The sequence below is a fragment of the Sus scrofa genome, chromosome 1 (genome assembly GCF_054392235.1).
Source record: "Sus scrofa isolate SSC_HxYL_T2T_F1_AM1 chromosome 1, Sscrofa_HxYL_maternal_Yorkshire_Landrace_v2.0, whole genome shotgun sequence".
NCBI lineage: Eukaryota > Metazoa > Chordata > Mammalia > Artiodactyla > Suidae > Sus > Sus scrofa.
The window spans coordinates 206,457,086-206,474,029 of NC_139383.1; positions in this window are offsets into that span (position 1 = coordinate 206,457,086).

The window sequence follows — 16,944 nt, forward strand, 5'->3', positions numbered from 1 at the left end:
TTCTTTGTTGGTGGTATCTTTGGTTTTGGAATTAGGATGATGGTGGCTTCATAGAATGTCTTTGAGAGTGTTTCTTCTTCCTAAACCTTTTGAAAAAGTTTAAGGAGGATGGGTACCAGATCCTCTTTTTATGTTTGATAGAATTCGCCTGTGAAGCCATCTGGTCCTGGACTTTTATATGTAGGGAGTGATTTTATGACCACTTCAATTTCATTTCTAGTGATCGGTCTGTTCAGTTGGTCTGTTTCTTCTTGATTCAGTTTTGGCAGGCTGTTTCTAGAAAGTGGTCCATTTCTTCCAGATTGTCAAATTTGTTGGCATTAGTTGTTCATGTTTTTTGTATTTCTGCATATTCTCCTTTTTCATTTATAATTTTGTTTATTTGGGTTCTTTCTCTCCTCTTATTAGTGAGTATAGCCAGGGGTTTGTGAATTTTGTTCACCTTTTCAAAGAACCAGCTCTTGGTTTTATTAATTTTCTCTATTGTTTTTTGAGTCTCTATTTTATTGATTTCTTCTTTGATCTTTATAATTTCCTTCCTTCTGCTGACTTTAGGACTTTTTTGTTCTTCTTTTTCTAATTCATTTAGGTGGTGGGTTAAGTTGTCAATTTGAGACCTTTCTTCTTTTTTGAGAAAGGCCTGTATTGCTATAAATTTCCCTCTGAGCACTGCTTTCACAGCATCCCATAGATTTTGAGAGGTTGTGTCTTCATTATCATTTGTTTCAAGGTATTTTTTTATTTCCTTCTTGATTTCCTCACTGACCCATTGGTTTTTTAGTAGCATGTTGTTTAGTCTCCATGTAGTAGGTTTTTTATCATTTCTTTTCCCATGGTTGATTTCTAATTTCATGGCATTGTGGTCAGAGAAGATACTTAAAATAATTTCTATGCTCCTAAATTTGTTGAGGTTACCTTTGTACCCCAATACGTTATCAATTCTTGAGAATGTTCCATGCGCACTTGAGAGGAATGTGTATTCTGATTTTTTTGGATGTAGTGTCCTGAAGATGTCAATTAAGTCTAACTTTTCTATTGTTTCCTTTAGGATCTCTGTTGCTTTATTGGTTTTCTGTCTAGAGTATTTGTCCATTGAAGTGAGTGGGGTATCAAAATCTCCTATTATGATTGTATTCCCATCAATTTCTCCCTTTATGTCTGTTAGTATTTGTTGTATTTATCTGGGTGCTCCTATATTTGGGGCATATATGTTGGTGATGGTAGTATCCTCTTCTTGAATGGATTCCCTAATCATTAAATAGTGTCTTTCTTTGCCTTTATTCATGGCTTTCGTTTTAAAGTCTATTTTGTCTGATATGAGTATTGCAACTCCTGCTTTCCTGTTGTGTCCATTGGCATGAAATATTTTTTACCACCTCCTCACTTTCAATCTATATGTGTCCTTTGTCCTAAGATGAGCTTCTTGTAGGCAGCAGATTGAAGGTTTTTGCTTTTTTATCCACTCAGCCACTCTGTGTCTTTTGATTGGAGCATTCAGTCCATTGACATTTAAGGTGATAATTGATAGATGATTATTTATTGCCATTTTAAACCTTGTTTTCCAGTTGATTCTATGAATTTCCATTCATCCTTTCTTTTTTTGGTTGGATGGTCTCCAATTGTTTTCTGCTTGAGTGTTTTTCTTTTCATTTTTTTCAATGTAATGTTTGCTTTTCATTTGTGCTTGCCTTGTCTTTTAAGTATGTTAACCCCTTTCTATAATTGTGTGTTTTAGCCTGATAGTCTTGTAGGTTCAAACACTTCATTACCATACTAAAACTAAAAAAAATAAAAAATAAAAAATAATCTATTTCCTTACTTCCCTTACCCATATTTTATGATTTTGATGTCTCTTTTTTCTATTGAATTTTATTTTGTTTTAAACATGTTCATGATTACATCTGTATGCTGACTCATTTATGTGACTGCTCTCTGATTGTGGTTTCTTTCATCCTAGTTCTTCCTCTCTCTTTTTTTTTTTTATTTAGAGAAGTTCTTTCAATATTTCTTTTAGAATGGATTTTGTTTTACTGTATTCTTTTAGCTTTTGTTTGTTGGAAAAAAAATTTATTTCCCCTTCTATTTTAAATGATATTCTTGTTGGGTAGAGTATTCTAGGTTGCATATTTTTTTTCCTTTCAGCACTTTAAATATCTCTTGCCATTCCCTCCTGGCCCATAGAGTTTCTATAGAGAAATCAGCTGATAGCCTTATGGGGGTTCCCTTGAAAGTAAATTTTGCTTTTCTCTTGCTGCCTTTAAGATCCTTTCTTTGTCATTAACTTTTGCCATTTTTATTGTAATGTGTCTTGGTGTGGGTCTATTTGGGTTCAACTTGTTTGGAGCCCTCTGTGCTTCCTGTATCTTGAAATCAGTATCCTTTAGATTTGGAAAGTTTCCATCGATAATTTCTTCAAATATATTTTCCACCCCCTTATCTTTTTCTTCTCTTTCTGGAAGTCCTATTATGCGTAGATTGGCCTGCTTTATATTATCACATAGGTCTCTTATATTGCTTTCATGTTTTTTCATTTGGTTTTCTGTCTGCTGTCCTGTTTGGGTGATTTCCATTATTCTATCTTCCACATCACTAATTCGTTCTTCTGCATTATTCATTCCGGTTTTTATTGCCTTTAGCTCAGTTTGTATCCTGCAAATGAATTTTCTAGTTTTTCTTGGCTCCTCCTTATATTTTCTAGTTCCTTTCTGAGGGAGTCTGCATTACTGTTCAGATCTTCCCTTTTCCTTCACTATCTCCCTTTTGAACTCCAGGTCTGTCCGACTGCAGAGATCTGTTTCATTGTTGACTGCTTTAGGTGAGTTCTCCTGTTGGTTTAACTGGGAGTGGTTTCTGAGCTTCTTCATCTTGCTTGTTATTTTCTTTTTCTTGGTGGTGGTGTACTTCCTGTGGCCAGGCAGTGTTTGCCCTGGCCCTGCTGTGGAGTGTTTCCTGAGGGCTGGTGGTGTTAGCTGGTCTTCTTTGAGGCAGCAGGGAATTTCCCAAGTGTGGGTGGGGCTAGCAGGGTCACTCTGATGCAAAGGAGGACTTCCTGAGGGCAGGCAGGACTGGTAGGTCTGCACCATGATGGATGCAGACTTCCCATGGCCAGGCAGGTCTTTCTCTGGCATTTCTGGGCTGTGGAGCTCTTCCAGGGGGCAGGCAGTGCTGAGCAGCTGTTCTGCAGGAGTGCAGCACCTCCCAAAGGCAGGAGCGACTAGCTGGGCCACTGGAAGACAAAGGGGTGCTTCCCCAGAGCAGCTGAAACTGGCAGGACTGCCCCACAATGGAGGCAGATTTCCTGTGGCCAGGCAGAGTTGCTCTGCTGTTTCTGGGCCACGAAGCTCTTCCAGGGGGCTGGTGGTGCTGGGCACTGCTCCGCAGGGGTGTAGCCCCTCCAGAGGGTGGGCAGGCCAGGGTGGAGAAAGACCCTGAGGTGGTAGGCTTCCTTTGAGTGGTGAAGCCAGCCCTCCAGGATGGTAAGTGGCCTCAGGTCAACCATGTGCCTTGGGGTAGAGGGTGGGGGGATGCATTGGGAAGCATTGCTCTCTGCTAGCTGGTGGGCAAGTGTGCTCTCTGTGGTGCAAAGAGTATTCTATGGTGGCCCACCCCTCTTCCTCTCTCCTCCCCAACACTGGTGCCTTGTTTCTCCTGTGGGTCCAGCTCTTCTCCCAGGTTCCCTCTGTTGTGGCTTTCCACTCCCCAGCCCTTAGCATATCACTCCCTCCACCCACAACACACCACCTCCGAATCCCTCAGGCTGTCTCTGCACCACCAACCCCAGCCTGCTCCTGGGGACTAACCTCCAGAGCCAAAGTCTTGGTGCCTAGCCCCCACCCGAGCATCTCGGTTTTTGGTGACTGTGCCCAGTAGTTCAGATGATCTGTTTGGCTCTCACTCTACCTTTCAGATCTCAGACCTACTGCTGCACTTTTCTTGGCATCTGGAGATCCTTCCGACTAGGTTGATCTTTCTGTCCATTAGGTGACTTTCCAGGGTGTGGTTTCCCTTTCTCCTTCACAGTTCCCTTTTGGGAGCACCTGTCCGATCCTGATTTCCCTTCTCTCACTCTCCTCTTTTCTCTTGTTTTACCCAGTTAAGTCATGAGATTCTTGCCATTATTGGAAGTTTAAGTTCTTCTGCCACTGTTTAGTTGCTGTTCTGTGGTAGTCGTTTAACATGTAGATGTGTTGTTTTTGTTGTGTTTGTGGGAAAGGGTGAGCACGTCCCCCTATTCTTCCATCATCTTGCCTTCCTCCTATTCTGTTTTTTAAAAAAGATTTCTTTGAAAATTCAGGCTGTTTTGTGATTCCTATAAATTTTATCACTATTTTCCTGGTTTTGTAAAAAATAGGTATTTTGATAGAGATTGCTTTGAATCTGTAGACTTGTTTTGGTTAGTATGGACATATTAACAATATTAATTCTTCTAATCCAAAAACACAGGATCTGTCCATTTCTTTCCATAATATTCAAATTCTCCATCAGTGTTTTATAGTTTTAAGAGCAAAAAACTTTCACCTCATTAGTTAGGTTTATTCCTAAGTATTTTTTGATGTGATTTTAAGTAGAATTGTTTTTTATTCTCTCTTTCTGATAGTTCATTTTTAGTATATGTAAAATCAACATATTTCTGTATATTAATCATGTATATTGAAACTATTAGTTTTAATAGTTTCAGTGAATACTTTAGAGATTTCTGTATAAAGTATCATGTCATTTGTTAACGGTGATGGTTTTACTTCTTCCTATCCAATATGGCTGTCTTTTATTTCTTTTTCTTATTGGATAGCTATGGTTATGCCTTCTACTAATGTGTTAAATAAAAGTGGTAAGAGTGAGAATCCTTGTCTTATTCCTGAATTTATAAGAAAGTCTTTCAACTTTTCACTATTGAGTATAATGTTAGCTATAGATTTGTAAAAATTAGCCTTTATGCTGAGATATGTTCAATCTAATCCTAGCTGGTTGAAAATTTTTAATATTAATGGATGATGAATTTTGTCAGGTATTTTCTGTGTTTATTGAGATGATCATGTGATTTTTTTATACTACCTTTTAATATGGATTGATTTGCAAGTATTGAAGCACCCTGGAATAAATTTTATTTTATCATGGTGTGTTATCCTTTATTGTATCGTTGGATTTGGTTTGCTAGTATTTCTTTGAGAATTTTTACATCTATAGTCATCAGAGATATTAGCCCTTACTTTCTTTGTAGTGTCTTTTTCTTATGGTGGCTTCATAGAATGAATTTAGAAGTATTCTGTCTTCTTCAATTTTTTAGAAAAGTTTGAGAAGAATAAGTATTAGATACTTTTTATATGTTTGGTACAATCCCATGTGAAGTCAACTGACCCTGGAATTTTGTTTGCTGGGATTTATTATTATTATTATTATTATTATTACAATAAGTTTCACTACTAGTGATCAGTCTGTTCAAATTGTCTAATTCTTTTTGATTCAGCTTTCGAAAGTTGTTTCTTTCCAGAAATTTGTCCATTTCTGATAGGTGTCAATTTTTTTTGCATATAACTACTCATAATATTATTTTATGACTCCTTATATCTCTGTGGTATTGGTTGTTATTTATCCTGTTTAATTTTTCATTTTATTTATTTAGGTCCTTTCTTTATTCTTCTTGGAGAGCCTAGCTAAAAGTTTATCAATGTTTTTATCCTTCCAAAAAAACAAGCTCTTGGTTTTATTGACCTTTTGGATTTTTTTTATCTTCTGTCCTCTTTGATATTTATTATTTCCTTCATTCTTCTAAATTTGGGCTTTGTTTCTTCCTCTATTTCTAATTTCTTTAGAAGGTTACATCATTTATTTGAGATATTCTTGATTCTCCAGGGAGACCTATATTACTATAAACTTCACCCTCAGTACTGATTTTGGTTTATTCCACAGATTTTGGAGAATTGTGTTTTCATATAAATTTTTCTCTAGGTGTTTTATGATTTCTTCTTTGACTTCTTCATTGATCCATTTTTTTAGTACCATTATTTTAGTCTCACCGTGTTTGTTATTTTTACATTTTTCTTTCTACAATTGATTTCTAATTTCATACTGTTATGATCAGAAAAAATAGGCTTGATTTAATTTTTATCCTCTTAAATTTATTGAGACTTGTTTTGTGACCTACCCTGGGAAACATCTCATGTACACTTGAAAAGAATGTATATTCTTGTGTATTTGTATGTAATGCTTTTTAGACATCTATTAAGTCCATTTGGTCTATTGTGTCATTTAACACTACTGCTGCCTTAACTGATTTTCTTTCTGGATGATCTGGCCATTTATGAAAGTAGAATGTAAAGTCCCCAGTGATGTTACTGTCAATTTCTCCCTTTATGTCTTTTAGTTTTGCTTTATATATTTAGGTGCTCCTACATTGGTAGCATATATGTTAACAAGTTTAATATCTTCATTATTCATCCCTTTATCATTATGTAATCCCATCTTTGTCTTTTGTTATAGCCTTAGTTTTGTGTTGTTGTTGCTCTTGTTTGTTTGTTTTGTCTTTGTAGGGCCTCATCTGAGGCATATGGAGTTTCCCAGGCTAGGGGGTCAAACTGGAGCTACAGCTGCCAGCCTATGCCACAACCACAGCAATGCAGGATCTGAGCCACATCTGCACCTACACCACAGCTCAGGGCAATGCAGGATCTTTAACCCACTGAACAAGGCCAGGGATCGAACCTGCATCCTCATGGATACTAGTCGGGTTCTTTAACCACTGAGCCATGATGGGAACTCCTGTTATAGCCTTAGTTTTAAAGTCTCTTTTGTCTGGTATGGGTTTTGCTAATTCCAGTTCTATATGTGTCTTTAGTTCCGAAGTGAGTCTCTAGTATATAGCATATGAAGGTGAATTTTATTAAAATTTAATTAGCTACCCTATGACTTTTAAATTAGAGCATTTAGCCCATTAGCATTTAAAGTAATTATTGGCGAGAGGACAAGAAGGCAGAGGAGTAGGGGTACACGCTCGCCCTCTCCCACAAACACAACAAAAAAAGTACATCTACAGAATAAATGACTCACACAGAACAGCAACCAACCGCTGGCAGAGGAACCGAAACTCCAATAACGGCAAGAAGTTCGTGACATTACTGGGCAGAACGGGAGAAAAGAGGAGAGTGAGAGAAGGTGAATCCGAGCGGGACGGGCGCTCCCGAAAGGGAACTGCGGAGGAGAAAGGGATCCCACACCCTGGAAAGTCACCTACACGGGGGAAAGATCAAATGAACCAGAGGAATCTCCAGATGCAGAGAAGAGTGTAGCAGTAAGTTGGAGTACGGAAAAGCTGATCAAGAACCGAACAGACCATCTGAACTACGGGCACAGTCACCAAAAATTGAGATGCCTGGGTGGGGGCTGGGCACCGAGACCTCGGCTCCAGAGGTTAGTCCCCAGGAAAGGGCCCGGGGATGCCTGGCTGGGGGCTGGGCACCAAGACCTCCACTCCAGAGGTTAGTCCCCAGGAAAGGGACGGGGGACGCCTGGATGGGGGCTGGGCACCGAGACCTCGGCTCCAGAGGTTAGATCCCGAGAATGGGCTGGGGGGGCGGGGAGGAGCGAAAACTGCTTGGGAGGTCTAGAAACCATTTGATGGGGCAGAGACTGCCTGGGAGACTAGAAAACAAAGCTTTTGAAGAGGAAGGGAGCAATACTCTAGGGGTGGGGAAGTGGAAAGCCGCATCAGAGGGAACCTGGGAGAAGAGCCTGCTCTGCACCCATGCTGGGGAGGGGAGAGAAGAAGGGGTGGGTCCCCATAGAATACCCTCCACGCCACAGCAAGCTTACAGGCCCGCTAGCTAGCAGAAAGCTGTGCTTCCCAGTGCATCCCCTCCCCCCACCCCCACCACCCCCTACGCTCTCGCGGAACCTGGGGCTGACTGCCATCCAGGAGGGCTGGCCACAACAATTGCCTGATGCTTACCACCGCAGGGGCTGTCCCTGCACAGGCCTGCTTGCCCTTTGGAGGGGCTACATTTCCACAGAGCAGCACCAAACACCACCAGCCCCCGAGAAAAGGCCTGCAGCCCAGAAAAGCTAAAACAAGCCTAGCCAGGCCGTGAATAGAGCTGCCTAATTCTCAGACGGTTTTTCTGAGTCGGGCTGCCCCAGGGAGGAGCCTCTTGGGTCTCCAACGGCCCTGCTACCCGCCCAAGCCCGCAGGGGGTGCCGAGACCTAGTGGATCAGCTGCCTAGGACTGCCAGCTCCAGGCAGGACCCCCTGCAGCCCAGAAAAGCTGCAACAAGCTTGGCCGAGCTGGAAAAAGATCTCAGATGGTTTTTCTGAGTCGGGCTGCCCCAGAGAGGAGCCTCTTGGGTCTCCAATGGCCCTGCTACCGCCCAAGTCCCCAGGGGGTTCCGAGACCTAGTGGATCAGCTGCATAGGACTGCCAGCTCCAGGCAGGACCCCCTGCAGCCCAGAAAAGCTGCAACAAGCTTGGACAGACTGTGAAAAGATCCGCCTACATTCTCAGGCCGTCCTTCTGAGTTGGGCTGCCCTAGGGAAGAGCCTCTTAGGTTCTCAGTGACCCAGATAGCTGCTACAGCCCCCAGGGGGTGCTGCACTCCTGAGGAACAGCTGCCCAACACCGCCAACCCCCTGCAAGAACCCCACAGCCTAAAAACACCAGAGCAAGCTCTGCATGACCAAGTGAAATCTGCTACCATCGTGGTGTGGACCTCCCAGTCCTGTCTGCCTTCAGGAAGCCCTCCTTTGTTTCAAAGAAACACTGTTAGCCCCATCAACACTCCAGAAAAGCCACACTGCCTCAAAAAAGATTGACCAACAACGCCAGCCCTCAGGAAATATTCCACGGCAGTGACAAGGCAAACACTGCCCGATAACAGAGAGTACAACTCCCCCAGGAAAAAGAAAACAACAAGCAAGATGAAGAAGCTGAGAAACCACCCCCAGTCAAACCAACAGGAGAACTCACCTAAAACAGTCAACAATGAAACAGATCTCTGCAGTCGGACAGACCTGGAGTTCAAAAGAGAAATAGTGAAAATACTGAAGGAATTAAGAGAAGATATGAACAGTAATGCAGATACCCTCAGAAAGGAACTAGAAAATATAAGGAGGAGCCAAGAAAAACTAGAACATTCATTTGCAGAGATGCAAACTGAACTAAGGGCAGTAAAAACCAGAATGAATAATGCAGAAGAACGAATCAGTGATATGGAAGATAGAATAATGGAAATCACTCAATCCAGTCAACAGACAGAAAACCGAATCAAAAAACTGGAAAGCAATATAAGAGACCTATGGGATAATATAAAGCGGGCCAACCTACACATAATAGGAATTCCAGAAGGAGTAGAAAAAGATAAGGGGTGGAAAATATATTTGAAGAAATTATCAATGGAAACTTCCCAAATCTAAAGGATACTGGGTTCAAGATACAAGAAGCACAGAGGGCCCCCAACAAACAAATAGACCCACACCAAGACACATTACAATAAAAATGGCAAAAGTTAATGACAAAGAAAGGATCTTAAAGGCAGCAAGAGAAAAACAGAGTGTTACCTACAAGGGAACCCCCATAAGAATATCAGCTGATTTCTCTACAGAAACACTACAGGCCAGGAGGGAATGGCAAGAGATATTTAAAGTGCTCAAAGGAAAAAATATGCAACCTAGAATACTCTACCCAACAAGAATATCATTTAAAATAGAAGGGGAAAAAAAAATTTTTCCAACAAACAAAAACTTAAAGAATACAGCAACACAAAACCCAGGTTAAAGGAAATATTGAAAGAGCTTCTCTAAACCAAAAAGAAAGGAAGGAAAGGGAAGAAAAAAGAAAAGAAAAAAAAGAAGAAGAGGAAGAACTAGGACTGAGGAAACCGCAATCAGAGAGCAGTCACTCAAATAAGCCAGCATACAGATTTAATCATGATCAGGCCTCAAACAAAATAAAATTAAAAAGAAAAAAATAAAAAAGAGTCATCAAAACCATAAAATGTGGGCAAGGGATGTTAGGAAGTAAATAACCCTTTTTGTTTGTTTGTATGTTTCTCTTCTTAATTTTAATATAGTAATGAAGTGTTTGAACTTACAGGACCATCAGGCTAAAACACACAATTATGGGAAGGGGTTAGCATACTTTAAAAACAGGGCAACCACAAGCCAAAATCAAATATTTCATTTGCAAAAAATGAAAAAAAAATACACTCAAGCAGATAATAACAGGAGACCATCCAACCAAAAAAAAAAGAAAGGAAGAATGGAGAACCATAGAATCAACTGGAACACGAGGTTCAAAATGGCAATAAGTAATCATCTATCACTTATCACCTTAAATGTCAATGGACTGAATGCCCTAATCAAAAGACACAGAGTGGCTGAGTGGATAAAAAGGCAAAAACCTTCAATATGCTGCCTGCAAGAAACTCACCTTAGGACAAAGGATACATATAGATTGAAAGTGAAAGGGTGGGGAAAAATATTTCACGCCAATAGACATGACAGAAAAGCAGGAGTCGCAACACTCATATCAGACAAAATAGACTGTAAAACGAAAGCCATGAATAAAGGCAAAGAAAGACACTACTTAATGATTAAGGGATCCATCCAAGGAGAGGATGGTACTATCGTCAACATATATGCCCCAAATATAGGAGCACCCAGATACATACAACAAATACTAACACACATAAAGGGAGAAATTGATGAGAATACAATCATAATAGGAGATTTTGATACCCCACTCACTTCAATGGACAAATACTCTAGACAGAAAACCAATAAAGCAACAGAGATCCTGAAGGAAACAATAGAAAAGTTAGACTTAATTGACATCTTCAGGACACTACATCCAAAAAAATCAGAATACACATTCCTCTCAAGTACGCATGGAACATTCTCAAGAATTGATAACGTATTGGGGTACAAAGGTAACCTCAACAAATTTAGGAGCATAGAAATTATTTTAAGTATCATCTCTGACCACAATGCCATGAAATTAGAAATCAACCATGGGAAAAGGAAAGAGAAAAAACCTACTACATAGAGACTAAACAACATGCTACTAAAAAACCAGTGGGTCAATGAGGAAATCAAGAAGGAAATTAAAAACTACCTTGAAACAAATGATAATGAAGACACAACCTCTCAAAATCTATGGGAAGCTGCGAAAGCAGTGCTCAGAGGGAAATTTATAGCAATACAGGCCTTTCTCAAAAAAGAAGAAAGATCCCAACTTGACAACTTAACCCTCCACCTAAATGAATTAGAAAAAGAAGAACAAAAAAGTCCTAAAGTCAGCAGAAGGAAGGAAATTATAAAGATCAAAGAAGAAATCAATAAAATAGAGATTCAAAAAATGATAGAGAAAATTAATAAAACCAAGAGCTGGTTCTTTGAAAAGGTGAACAAAATTCACAAACCCCTGGCCAGACTCACTAAAAAGAGGAGAGAAAGAACCCAAATAACCAAAATTAGAAGTGAAAAATGAGAAATCACAATGGATTCAGCAGAAATACAAAAAACCATAAGAGAATACTATGAACACATATATGGCAACAAGTTTGACAATCTGGAAGAAATGGACAATTTTCTAGAATCTTACAGGCTGCCAAAACTGAATCAAGTAGAAACAGACCAACTGAACAGACCAATCACTAGAAATGAAATTGAAGAGGTCATAAAATCACTTCCTACAAATAAACGTCCAGGACCAGAAGGCTTCACAGGTGAATTCTATCAAACATATAAAGAGGAATTGGTGCCCATCCTCCTTAAACTCTTTCAAAAGGTTGAAGAAGAAGGAATACTCCCAAAGACATTCTATGATGCCACCATCACCCTCATTCCAAAACCAGGCAGAGATACCACCAAAAAAGAAAACTATCGCCCAATAGCATTGATGAATATAGATGCAAAAATTCTCAACAAAATCTTAGCCAACCGAATCCAACAACATACCAAAAAAATTACACACCATGACCAGGTTGGGTTCATCCCAGGTTCACAAGGATGGTTCAACATACGCAAATCAATCAGCATCATACACCACATTAACAAAAAAAAAAAAAGTCAAAAATCATATGATCATCTCAATAGACGCAGAAAAAGCATTTGACAAAGTCCAACATCCATTCATGATCAAGACCCTCGCCAAAGTGGGTATAGAGGGAACATTCCTGAATATCATCAAAGCCATTTATGAGAAACCCACAGCAAATATGATACTCAGTGGGGAAAAACTGAAAGCCTTCTCACTCCAATCTGGAACAAGACAGGGATGCCCACTCTCACCACTGCTCTTCAACATAGTTTTGGAAGTCTTAGCCACAGCAATTAGACAAACAAAAGAAACAAAAGACATCCATATAGGAAGAGAAGAGATAAAACTGTCACTGTATGCAGACGACATGATGCTATACATAGAAAACCCTAAGGACTCAACCCAAAAACTCCTTGAACTGATTAATAAATTCAGCAAAGTAGCAGGATATAAGATTAACATTCAGAAGTCAGTTGCATTTCTGTATACCAGCAATGAAACATTAGAAAGGAGTACAAAAATACGATACCTTTTAAAATTGCACCTCACAAAATCAAATACCTCGGAATACACCTGACCAAGGAGGTAAAGGACCTATGTGCTGAGAACTATAAAACTTTAATCAAAGAAATCAAAGAAGATGTAAAGAAATGGAAAGATATTCCATGTTCATGGATTGGAAAAATCAATATTGTAAAAATGGCCATACTACCCAAAGCAATCTACAGATTCAATGCAATCCCTATCAAATTACCCAGGACATTTTTCACAGAACTAGAACAAACAATCCAAACATTTATATGGAACAACAAAAGACCCAGAATCACCAAAGCAATCCTGAGAAGCAAAAACCAAGCAGGAGGCATAACCCTCCCAGACTTCAAGAAATACTACAAAGCCACAGTCATCAAAACAGTGTGGTACTGGTATCAAAACAGACAGACAGACGAATGGAACAGAATAGAGAACCCAGAAATAAACCCTGACACCTATGGTCAATTAATCTTTGACAAGGGAGGCAAGAACATCAAATGGGAAAAAGAAAGTCTATTCAGCAAGCATTGCTGGGAATCCTGGACAGCTGCATGCAAAGCAATGAAACTAGAACACACCCTCACACCATGCACAAAAATAAACTCAAAATGGCTGAAAGACTTAAATATACGACAGGGCACCATCAAACTCCTAGAAGAAAACATCAACATCATGAATATTTTCTCAGGTCAGTCTCCCAAAGCAATAGAAATGAGAGCAAAAATAAACCCATGGGACCTCATCAAACTGAAAAGCTTTTGCACAGCAAAGGAAACCCAAAAGAAAACAAAAAGACAACTTACAGAATGGGAGAAAATAGTTTCAAATGATGCAACCGACAAGGGCTTAGTCTCTAGAATATATAAACAACTTATACAACCCAACAGCAAAAAAGCCAATCAATCAATGGAAAAATGGGCAAAAGTCCTGAACAGACTGTTCTCCAAGGGAGATATACAGATGGCCAACAAACACATGAAAAAATGCTCAACATTGCTGATTATAAGAGAAATGCAAATCAAAACCACCATGAGATACCACCTCACACCAGTCAGAATGGTCATCATTAATAAGTCCACAAATAACAAGTGCTCAAGGGGATGTGGAGAAAAGGGAACCCTCCTGCACTGCTGGTGGGAATGTAAACTGGTACAGCCACTATGGAGAACAGTTTGGAGAGACCTTAGAAATCTATAGATACAACTTCCATATGACCCCACAATCCCACTCTTGGGCATCTATCCGGACAAAATTCTACTTAAACGAGACACGTGCACCCGCATGTTCATTGCAGCCCTATTCACAATAGCCAGGACATGGAAACAACCCAAATGTCCATCGACAGATTTTTGGATTCCAGAAGATGTGCTATATATACACAATGGAATACTCCTCAGCCATAAAAAAAGAATGACATAATGCCATTTGCAGCAACATGGATGGAACTAGAGAATCTCATCCTGAGTGAAATGAGCCAGAAAGACAAAGACAAATACCATATGATATCACTTATAACTGGAATCTAATATCCAGCACAAATGAACATCTCCTCAGAAAAGAAAATCATGGACTTGGAGAAGAGACTTGTGGCTGCCTGATGGGAGGGGGAGGGAGTGGGAGGGTTCGGAACCTTGGGCTTATCAGACACAACTTAGAATAGATTCACAAGGAGATCCTGCTGAATAGCATTGAGAACTTTGTCTAGATACTCATGTTGCAACAGAAGGAAGGGTGGGGGAAAAAATGTAATTGTAATGTATACATGTAAGGATAACCTGACCCCCTTGCTGTACAGTGGGAAAATAAAAAAAAATTATAAAAAAAGTAATTATTGATAGATGTGTGCTTATTTTCATTATCTTGTTTCCAGTTTGTTCTTCTGTGTTCATTTCTTTTGGTTTCTTCACTTGTGGTTTGATAATTCTCTTTATTAGTTCACTTGCATGGCTTTCTTTTTAGTTTTTGTGTGTCTGTGGTAGGTTTTTGATTTTTGGTTACCATGGGGTTTATATATATTGTCCTATAACTATATATACTTATTTTAAGCCAATAGTCATTTAAGCTCAAAAACATTTTAAAAGATCTACATTTTACCCCCATCCCCACATTTTGTATTTTGATGTCATCTTTTACAACTTCATGCTTCTCCTTTAACTGTTAGTTGTAGTTATAGTTACTTTTTACAATTTTTTGTCTTTTAATCTTTGTGCTGGCTTATTTAACTGGTTGATCTTAAGTCGTTATTATATATTTGCCTTTCCTAGTGAGGTTTTCCCTTTCCTATAGACTCTTACTTATCTTCCACTTAGAGTAGACTATTTACCATCTCTTTTAACGTGATCTTGATGAACTCCTCCAGTTTTTGCTTCTCTGAGAAGTTATTTGATAGTCGAGTATATCCTAACTTGCTGGTTTGTCCCTTTCAGATCTTTGAATGTATCATATCATTCCCTTGTGGCCTGCAAAATTTCTGCAGAGATATCTGTTGATAGTCTTATGGGATTTCCTTATATAACTTTCTCTTTCTGCCTTTAGAATTGTCATTATCTTTAACTTTTGCCATTTTAGTTGTGGTAAGTCTTAATGCGGGACTGTTTGGGTTCATCTTGTTTGGGATACTTTGTGCTTTTTGTATCTGGATATCTGTTGCCTTCTTCAGGTTTAGGAATTTTCAGCTTTAATACTCTTTTTTAATCTCCTTCTCAGACCATAGGTAATTTGAATTTTGGCACACTTAATGTTATCCTGAAAAGCTCTTAAACAGGTTTTTTTTTCTTATTGTTGTTCTGATTGTGTGATTTCCATTATTCTGTCTTCCAGATCATGTATGCATTCTTATGTATCATGTTGTCAACTAGTCATTCCTTCTAGTGTGGTTTTTATTTTAGTTATTGAATTCATTTCTGATTATGTTTTTTTTAAATGTTTTCTAGTTGCTTGTTAATTTTTTCATTATATTCATCTATTCTTTTCCCTAATTCAGTTAATATTTTTATTACTGAGGTTTTCATGTCTTTGGAAAATATTTGTTTCATTATTTTTTTCAGAAAATTTCTCTTGCTCTTTCAATTGAAAGCTTTTCCTCTGCCTTTTGATTTTACTTAACTTTTTTTCTCCCTCTGAATTTAGGTGAAATATTTACTTATTATGGTCTTAAGGGGTTTTAGTATGTGGGAGCATCCCTATACAGACTGAATGTGCCCAATGTCTTTGCTGGGAGAGATGTATTTAACATGGATGCAAGTCATTCTTTCCTCAAGTTATGCTTCATCTGTAGCCTTGTTAGGGGGTCAGACTAGAGCTAGAGCTAGAGAAGGGACTTCCACTCTGTTATGTGGCCATTGCCACCATACCAGAGATGGGATCTGATCTCTAGTCACTGGAGCAGAAGCCCTGGATATTGGGCCTGAGCTGGCTCCATTCCCTTTAAGTATGTGTTTTCTTCTGTTCACACTGGGAGTCTTGTCCTGGGGTTTGGGGATGGAATTGCTGAAGCAAGGAGAGACCATTTGTGCTTTTAGCTCATCAGTCACATACAGAGGTCCAATCTGTCTCCAATGAACTGACAATTTTGGCATCCACAATTGTTTTCCTTGTCCTGTTCAGATGATGCCTTGGTTGCAAGAACCCTATGTCTCTCATAGCTGATCATGCATCCAGCCTCTGTTGCCTTTGCCCTATTGTAGAGTTATACCATAGGGTCAGCTGGGCCCATGTAAACTCTTGGCAGGTGTAAGGGTGTAAGCTGTGATGGAACCCCTGCATTCAGAGTTCTGGGCTACTTCAGATACACTGCTTGAGGATTTACCAACAATGACCACCACAATCCCATCCAGGTTCCATCCAGGATCAGGTCACCTCTGTGTCAGGTCACCTATTTTTTTCCCTGCCATGGCCAACCCAGATTCAGTGCCTTGCTGTGATGTGAAGTCATCTTGAGCCAGGACACCTGCTGAGGTGGTTTTGGAAAACTCACCAGCTGCCACAGAAGTCCTTTCTCCACCTGTCTTAGGGCAGGCCAAACACTCCTCACAAGAACAGTCAAGATTTTCTCCAGACTTCTCATTAGTCCTAGTCATCCTCCAACCAGCTTAAGGACTTGGCTTCTTCATGTAGAACCCTAGGACTGGGGCACCCAATTTGCAGCTCTCATTGCTCACCTTCCAGGGTTTGTGTCCACCTTTGTTTTCTCTCTTTAGCTCTGAGTCCCCTCTCAAGGGCACAGGTACCAACCTGATTGCTTTTTCTCCCCTTCCTACCTGACTATGTGTGTATCTTTCTTATAGCTTTGGTTGTACAGAAGTCCTTCTGCCAGTTTCTAGTGAGAATTAGTACACATGAAGATGTATTTTTGATTTTCATGGGGGAACTTGAGCTCTATATC